Source organism: Arachis stenosperma, chromosome 6, assembly GCF_014773155.1.
Source record: "Arachis stenosperma cultivar V10309 chromosome 6, arast.V10309.gnm1.PFL2, whole genome shotgun sequence".
Taxonomy (NCBI): domain Eukaryota; kingdom Viridiplantae; phylum Streptophyta; class Magnoliopsida; order Fabales; family Fabaceae; genus Arachis; species Arachis stenosperma.
Genome location: NC_080382.1, coordinates 57,490,260 through 57,499,894, shown reverse-complemented (window position 1 = coordinate 57,499,894; position 9,635 = coordinate 57,490,260). Strand labels below are relative to the sequence as shown.

Sequence of the window (9,635 nt, the reverse complement as noted above, 5' to 3'; positions counted from 1 at the left end):
AAATCATCCTCCAAGGCGCACCCTACACTAGGAGCTAAACCCTCTCAAAGAAGGCGAAGTCAATTGTTCATATTGATGACCAAGAGAAGAGCAATCTGGCAAGGGACTTCACAAGGTTCCACAATTGCTTCTGTGAGCTCAAGTTCCCTGCCATGGTTGAGAGGAACTATCATCCCGAACACCTACTCGCGCCACCGGACCACATTGCTCATTATGTGATGCCCCGAATTGAGTGGCGAGGATGGGGGTTTCTCATGCGAAGACCACAAGAGGCCAACCTCTCTTGGGTGGTAGAGTTTTACACCAACTACCACTTTCCTTCTCTTCAGTCAGTATATGTGCGCCGGAAGCAAGTCCTAATTTCGGAAGAGGCTATTCAGCAAGTGCTTAATGTTTTACCCGTACCAGAGGAAATGGATGGTTACCAAAAGGTCTTGCACCAGCGTGATGACTTTGAGTTTGTTTTTTATTGGGATGCTATCCGTCGGGTTATTACCGGACCAGAGTCATTTTGGACCCAAGGGAGCCGAAGATCCCGGCATAAGAGCATTGATGCACGTCATCTCACTATAGAGGCTAGAGCATGGGCCCATATCTTATCCCACTACGTGCTGCCTAGAATCCATAAGTCATCCATCACGGCGGACCTCACCCTCCTTGTTTGGTGCGTACTCATGGAGAAGCGGGTCAACATCCCTCTCCTCATCCGACAAGTGATGGGTCAAGTCCATGCCAGGGGTAATATACCATTTCATGTATTGGTATCCGATTTGGTTGCTACTGCTGGTGTTCCTTTCGAGGCTACAGACACGAGAGCTACAATTCCGGCAGAGGGCGCTATCGTCCCAAGCAGGAAATATCTTCAGACTCCCGTGGACACCCCGAGCCTTGACATAGCTCCGCCTTCCACCATTCCTACCACTACATCCGCATCATCAAAGTCAACCCATCAATTGCTTGTAGAGCTCCATGAGAAGATAGATCGACATGAGAGGCGTAACAAGCACCGATTTGCTTACTGCAAGAAACTTTGGGGTTGTGTCAACCCACCTACGAATGACCCGGACATTTCCACATCTACTTCAGACCACAGTGAAGCGAGTACTCAGGACACAGATGATGGAGCTGGCGACCTCAATTCCACTTTCTGTATCACCCAAAGCTCGGAGGACTGTGCGAACTTTTATGTGTGGGGAGGTCGGTTACCGACTTCCATAGGTAACATCTCTTCTCTTTCCAACTCCCATGATTTTGATTTTTCTTACGTTAGTTAGAATAGATTACATGGTTAGTTTATGTATTTGAACACTTCTTGCATGTTAGGACTACTTGGTTAGTTAGGGCGATAACTTCTTTTCCAAGAAATCATTTATAGGGCACCCTACCCTACCAATTTGAAAATTTTTATGTTAATCTTGCTTGAAGAATATATTTTGGAACATGGTTTTGAGCTAAGAACATAAGTGGTGCACGAAATTGTGATCACTACTTTGTCCATATTCAAATAATCCCCGGTAATGGCTCCAAAGACTTGGTGCTCAATACCATGGCATAAACACAACTTCGCACAACTAACCAGCAAGTGCACTGGGTCGTCCAAGTAATACCTTACATGAGTAAGGGTCGATCCCACGGAGATTGTTGCTATGAAGCAAGCTATGGTCATCTTGTAAATCTTAGTCAGGCAGACTCAAATGTATGATGGTGATGAACGAAAATAACATAAAAGATAAAGATAGAGATACTTATGTAATTCATTGGTAGGAACTTCAGATAAGCGCATGAAGATGCCTTCCCTTCCGTCTCTCTGCTTTCCTACTGTCTTCATCCAATCCTTCTTACTCCTTTCCATGGCAAGCTCGTGTAGGGTTTCACCATTGTCAGTGGCTACCTCCCATCCTCTCAGTGAAAGCGATTGGCATATGCCCTGTCACGGCATAGCGGAATTCAGCTGTCGGTTCTCGGTCAGGCCGGAATAATATCCATTGATACTTTTGCGTCTGTCACTAACGCCCCGCCTGCTAGGAGTTTGAAGCACGTCACAGTCATTCAATCATTGAATCCTACTCAGAATACCACAGACAAGGTTAGACCTTCCGGATTCTCTTGAATGCCGCCATCAGGTCCTGCCTATACCACGAAGATTCCGATTAAAGAATCCAAGAGATATTCACTAGAGCTTTGATTGCTTGTAGAACAAGAATGGTTGTCAGTCACCTTGTTCATGAGTGAGAATGATGATGAGTGTCACGGATCATCACATTCATCAAGTTGAAGAACAAGTGATATCTTGGACAAAGAACAAGCGGAATTGAATAGAAGAACAATAGTAATTGCATTAATACTCGAGGTACAGCAGAGCTCCACACCTTAATCTATGGTGTGTAGAAACTCCACCGTTGAAAATACATAAGAACAAAGTCTAGGCATGGCCGAATGGCCAGCCTCCCAAAGAGGGTTCAATCATCAAAACATGATCAAAAGATCCATTATACAATAGTAAAAGGTCCTATTTATAGAAAACTAGTAGCCTAGGGTGTACAGAGATGAGTAAATGACATAAAAATCCACTTCCGGGCCCACTTGGTGTGTGCTTGGGCTGAGCAATGAAGCATTTTCGTGTAGAGACTCTTCTTGGAGTTAAACGCCGGCTTTTATGCCAGTTTGGGCGTTTAACTCCCATTTAGGTGCCAGTTCCGGCGTTTAACGCTGGAATTTCTTAAGGTGACTTTGAACGCCGGTTTGGGCCATCAAATCCTGGGCAAAGTATGGACTATCATATATTGCTGGAAACCCCAGGATGTCTACTTTCCAACGCCGTTGAGAGCACGCCAATTGGGCTTCTGTAGCTCCAGAAAATCCACTTCGAGTACAGGGAGGTCAGAATCCAACAGCATCTGCAGTCCTTTTTAGTCTCTGGATCAGATTTTTGCTCAGATCCCTCAATTTCAGCCAGAAAATACCTGAAATCACAGAAAAACACACAAACTCATAGTAAAGTCCAGAAAAGTGAATTTTAACTAAAAACTAATAAAAATATACTAAAAACTAACTAAAAGATACTAAAAACATACTAAAAATAATGCCAAAAAGCGTACAAATTATCCGCTCATCACAACACCAAACTTAAATTGTTGCTTGTCCCCAAGCAACTGAAAATCAAATAAGATAAAAAGAAGAGAATATGCAATGAACTCCAAAAACATCTATGAAGATCAGTATTAATTAGATGAGCGGGGCTTTTAGCTTTTTGCCTCTGAATAGTTTTGGCATCTCACTTTATCCTTTGGAATTCAGAATGATTGGCTTCTTTAGGAACTCAGAATCCAGATAGTGTTATTGATTCTCCTAGTTAAGTATGATGATTCTTGAACACAGCTACTTTATGAGTCTTGGCCGTGGCCCAAAGCACTCTGTCTTCCAGTATTACCACCGGATACATACATGCCACAGACACATAATTGGGTGAACCTTTTCAGATTGTGACTCAGCTTTGCTAAAGTCCCCAATTAGAGGTGTCCAGGGTTCTTAAGCACACTCTTATTGCCTTGGATCACAACTTTATTCTTTCTTTTTTTTCTTTCTTTCTATTTTTTTTTTGTATTCACTGCTTTTTCTTGCTTCAAGAATCATTTTTATGATTTTTCAGATCCTCAGTAACATGTCTCCTTTTTCATCATTCTTTCAAGAGCCAACATTCATGAACCACAAATTCAAAAGACATATGCACTGTTTATGCATACATTCAGAGAACAGAAGTAATGCCACCACATCAAAATAATTAAACTATTATAAAATTCAGAATTCATGCAATTCTTTCCTTTTCAATTAAGCACGTTTTTATTCAAGAAAGGTGATGGATTCATAGGACATTCATAACTTTAAGGCATAGACACTAAGACACTAATGATCATAAGACACAAACATAGACAAACATAAGCACTAAAATTCGAAAAACAGAAGAATAAAGAACAAGGAAATTAAAGAACGGGTCCACCTTAGTGATGGCGGCTCTTTCTTCCTCTTGAAGATCCTATGGAGTGCTTGAGCTCCTCAATGTCTCTTCCTTGTCTTTGTTGCTCCTCTCTCATGATTCTTTGATCTTCTCTAATTTCATGGAGGAGAATGGAGTGTTCTTGGTGCTCCACCCTTAGTTGTCCCATGTTGGAACTTAGTTCTCCTAGGGAGGTGTTTACTTGCTCCCAATAGTCTTGTGGAGGAAAGTGAATCCCTTGAGGCATCTCAGGGATCTCTTGATGAGAGGGGTCTCTTGTGTACTCCATCCTTTTCTTGGTGATGGGCTTGTCCTCATCAATGGGGGTATCTCCTTCTATGTCAACTCCAACTAAATAACAGAGGTGACAAATGAGATGAGGAAAGGCTAGCCTTGCCAAGGTGGAAGACTTGTCCGCCACTTTATAGAGTTCTTGGGCTATAACCTCATGAACTTCCACTTCTTCTCCAATCATGATGCTATGAATCATGATGGCTCGGTCTAGAGTAACTTCGGACCGGTTGCTAGTGGGAATGATTGAGCGTTGAATGAACTCTAACCATCCTCTAGCCATGGGCTTGAGGTCATGCCTTCTCAATTGAACCGGCTTGCCTCTTGAATCTCTCTTCCATTGTGCGCCCTCTTCACATATAACTGTGAGGACTTGGTCCAACCTTTGATCGAAGTTGACCCTTCTTGTGTAAGGATGTTCATCTCCTTGCATCATAGGCAAGTTGAACGCCAACCTTACACTTTCCGGACTAAAATCCAAGTATTTCCCCCGAACCATAGTAAGATAATTCTTTGGATCCGGGTTCATACTTTGATCATGGTTCTTTGTGATCCATGCATTGGCATAGAACTCTTGAACCATCAAGATTCCGACTTGTTGAATGGGGTTGGTAAGTACTTCCCAACCTCTTCTTCGGATCTCATGGCGGATCTCCGGATATTCACCCTTTTTGAGTGAAAAGGGGACCTCGAGGATCACCTTCTTCAAGGCCACAACTTCATAGAAGTGGTCTTGATGCACCCTTGAGATGAATCTCTCCATCTCTCATGACTCGAAGGTGGAAGCTTTTGCCTTCCCTTTCCTCTTTCTAGAGGTTTCTCCGGCCTTGGATGCCATAAATGGTTATAGAAAAACAAAAAGCAATGCTTTTACCACACCAAACTTAAAAGGTTTGCTCGTCCTCGAGCAAAAGAAGAAAGAAGAGGGTAGAAGAAGAAGAAATGGGGAAGAAGGGAATGGCTTTGTGTTCGGCCAAAGAGGGGGAGAAGTGGTGGTTTATGAAGGATGGATGTGAGTGGTGAACAGAAAGAGATGTTGAGGTGATTGGTGAATGGGTGAAGAAGAAGAGAGAGAGTGGTGGGGTTGGTGGGGATCCTGTGGGGTCCATAGATCCTGAGGTGTCAAGGAAAAGTCATCCCTGCACCAAATGGCTTTCAAAATCACGTTTTGAGCCAATTCTGGCGTTAAACGCCGGGCTGGTGCCCATTCCTGGCGTTTAACGCTAGGTTCTTGCCCTTTTCTGGCGTTTAACGCCAGTCTGGTGCCCCTTTCTGGCGTTAAACGCCTAGAATGGTGCCAGACTGGGCGTTAAACGCCCAACTGCTAGGCTTACTGGCGTTTGAACGCCAGCAACATCTTCCTCCAGGGTGTGCTATTTTTCTTCCTGTTTTTCATTTTGTTTTTGCTTTTTTCATTGATTTTGTAACTTCTTATGATCATCAACCTACAAAAAACATAAAATACAAAAGAAAATATATAAAATATAATCATTGGGTTGCCTCCCAACAAGCGCTTCTTTAATGTCAGTAGCTTGACAGATGGCTCTCATTGAGCCTTACAAATGATCAGAGCAATGTGGGAACCTCCCAACACCAAACTTAGAGTTTGAATGTGGGGGTTCAACACCAAACTTAGAGTTTGGTTGTGGCCTCCCAACACCAAACTTAGAGTTTGACTTTGGGGGCTCTATTTGTCTCTGATTTGAGGGAAGCTCTTCAAGCTTCATCTCCATGGTGACAGAGGGATATCCTTGAGCCTTAAACACAAAGGATTCTTCATTCACTTGAATGATTAGTTCACCTCTATCAACATCAATCACAGCCTTTGCTGTGGCTAGGAAGGGTCTGCCAAGGATGATGGATTCATCCATGCACTTCCCAGTCTCTAGGACTATGAAATCAGTAGGGATGTAATGGTCTTCAACTTTTACCAAAACATTCCCTACAAGTCCATGAGCTTGTTTTCTTGAGTTGTCTGCCATCTCCAATGAGATTCTTGCAGCTTGTACCTCAAAGATCCCTAGCTTCTCCATTACAGAGAGAGGCATGAGGTTTACACTTGACCCTAAGTCACACAAGGCCTTCTTGAAGGTCATGGTGCCTATGGTACAAGGTATTGAAAACTTCCCAGGATCCTATCTCTTTTGAGGCAGTTTCTGCCTAGACAAGTCATCCAGTTCTTTGGTGAGCAAAGGGGGTTCATCCACCCAAGTCTCATTTCCAAATAACTTGTCATTTAGCTTCATGATTGCTCCAAGATATTTAGCAACTTGTTCTACAGTGACATACTCATCCTCTTCAGAGGAGGAATACTCATCAGAGCTCATGAAAGGCAGAAGTAAGTCCAATGGAATCTCTATGGTCTCATTTTGAGCCTCAGATTCCCATGGTTCCTCATTGGGGAACTCAGAGGAGGTTGGTGCACGCCCATTGAGGTTTTCCTCAGTGGCGTCCACCTCCTCTCTTTCCTCTCCATATTCGGCCATGGTTATGGCTTTGCACTCTCCTTTTGGATTTTCTTCTGTATTACTTGGGAGAGTGCTAGGAGGGAGTTCAGTAACTTTCTTGCTCAGCTGACCCACTTGTCCTTCCAAATTTCTGATGGAGGACCTTGTTTCATTCATGAAACCTTGAGTGGTTTTGATTAGATCAGAGACCATGGTTGCTAAGTTAGAGGTATTCTGCTTAGAACTCTCTGTCTGTTGCTGAGAAGATGATGGAAAAGGCTTGTTATTGCCAAGCCTGTTTCTTCCACCATTATTATTATTGAAACCTTGTTGAGGTCTCTCTTGATTCTTCCATGAGAAATTTGGGTGATTTCTCCATGAAGAATTGTAGGTGTTTCCATAGGGTTCTCCTAGGTAATTCACCTCTTCCATTGAAGGGTTCTCAGGATCATAAGCTTCTTCCTCAGATGAAGCTTCCTTAGTACTGCCAGGTGCATTTTGCATTCCAGACAGACTTTGAGAAATCAAATTGACTTGTTGAGTCAATATCTTGTTCTGAGCCAGTATGGCATTCAGAGTATCAATCTCAAGAACTCCTTTCTTCTGACTAGTCCCATTGTTCACAGGATTCCTTTCAGAAGTGTACATGAATTGGTTATTTGCAACCATTTCAATCAGCTCTTGAGCTTCTGTAGGCGTCTTCTTCAAATGAAGAGATCCTCCAGCATAGCTATCCAAAGACATCTTGGATAGTTCAGAGAGACCATCATAGAAGATACCTATGATGCTCCATTCAGAAAGCATGTCTGAAGGACATCTTCTGATTAATTGTTTGTATCTTTCCCAAGCTTCATAGAGGGATTCTCCATCCTTCTGTCTGAAGGTTTGGACTTCCACTCTAAGCTTACTCCATTTTTGAGGTGGAAAGAACTTTGCCAAGAAGGCATTGACTAGTTTTTCCCAAGAGTCCAGGCTATCTTTAGGTTGTGAGTCCAACCATATTCTAGCTCTGTCTCTTACAGCAAAAGGGAATAGCATCAGTCTGTAGACCTCAGGGTCAACCCCATTAGTCTTGACTGTGTCACAGATTTGCAAGAACTCAGCTAAAAACTGATGAGGATCTTCCATTGGAAGTCCATGGAATTTGCAATTCTGTTGCATTAGAGAAACTAATTGAGGCTTAAGCTCAAAGTTGTTTGCTCCAATGGCAGGGATAGAGATGCTTCTCCCATAGAAGTTGGGAGTAGGTGCAGTAAAGTCACCCAGCACCTTCCTTGCATTGTTGGCATTGTTGTTGTTTTCGGCTGCCATGTGTTCTTCTTCGTTGAAGAATTCGGTCAGGTCCTCTAAAGAGAGTTGTGCTTTGGCTTCTCTTAGCTTTCGCTTCAAGGTTCTCTCAGGTTCAGGGTCAGCTTCAACAAGAATGCCTTTGTCTCTGCTCCTGCTCATATGAAAGAGAAGAGAAAAAGAAAATATGGAATCCTCTATGTCACAGTGTAGAGATTCCTTGAGGTGTCAGAGGAAAAGAAAAGTGGAAGAAGGAAGTAGAAGAATTCGAACTTAATTAGATAGAGTTCGAATTGTGCATTAAGAAGGAGTAGTACTCCATAAATAGAAGGATGTGGGAGGAGAGGAAGAAGATTTTCGAAAATTCAATTAAAAAGATTTTGAAAACATTTTGAAAAACACTTAATTGATTTTCGAAAATAAAAGTAAGAAAGAAATCAAGTGATTTTTGAAAAAGGATTTGAAATTAGAAATAAAAAAGATTTGATTGAAAACTATTTTGAAAAAGATGAGGTTAAGAAGATATGATTAGTTTTTAAAGAGATGTGATTGAGAAGATATGATTTGAAAACAATTTTAAAAGATATGTTTTGAAAACAATTTTAAAGGATTTGATTTTGAAAATTAGTGACTTGCCTAACAAGAAAAGATATGATTCAAACATTAAACCTTTCTCAACAGAAAAGGCAACAAATTTGAGATGTTCAATCAAATCATTAATTGTTAGTAAGTATCTTTGAAAAAAAAAAGAAATTGATTTTGAAAACATTTGATTGAAAAGATATGATTTGAAAAAGATTTGATTTTGAAAAACTTTGAAAACTTGAAAAAAAAATTTGATTTGAAAAACAAAATCTTCCCCCTAGCACCATCCTGGCGTTAAACGCCCAGAATGGTATACATTCTGGCGTTTAACGCCCAAAATGCACCCTTTTTGGGCGTTAAACGCCCAACCAGGTACCCTGGCTGGCGTTTAAACGCCAGTCTGTCTTCTTCACTGGGCATTTTTGAATGCCCAGCTTTTTCTGTATAATTCCTCTGCAGTATGTTCTGAATCTTCAATTCTTTGTATTATTGACTTGAAAAGACACAAATTAAAAATATTTTTGGATTTTTTAATAATCAAAATGCAACAAGAATCAAATAACAATGCATGCAAGACACCAAACTTAGCAGTTTGTATACTACTGACACTATATGAGACGCATAAACACTCAAGCCAAAAGAATTCAAAGATCAGAGTAAGAAATCATCAAGAATTACTTGAAGATCCTTAAGACACATGAATGAATGCATGCTATTGACACCAAACTTAAGATGAGACACTAAACTTAAGCAAGAAACATCAAATATTTTTGGTTTTTATGATTTTGTGAATTTTTTGTGTTTTTTTTTTCGAAAATTAAGTGGAAAAAGATATCAAAATTCTTAATGAGAATTCCAGGAATCAGTGCAATGCTAGTCTAAGACTCCGGTCCAGGAATTAGACATGGCTTCACAGCCAGGCAAGCTTTCAAAGAAAGCTTCGGTCCAAAACACTAGACATGGCCAAAGGCCAGCCAAGCCTTAGCAGATCACTGCTCCAAAAGCAAGATTGATAAAAATCATCAAGCTCT

General features: G+C 41.4%; 1 non-coding gene across 1 annotated transcript; it reads left to right on the top strand.

Annotated features, from left to right (window-relative positions):
- The first annotated feature begins 7,530 nt into the window (after positions 1-7,530).
- LOC130938259 (small nucleolar RNA R71) lies at positions 7,531-7,638 on the top strand. Its single transcript, XR_009069431.1, has one exon. It is a non-coding gene; the product is annotated as a small nucleolar RNA R71 (small nucleolar RNA).
- The last annotated feature ends 1,997 nt before the right edge of the window (positions 7,639-9,635 follow it).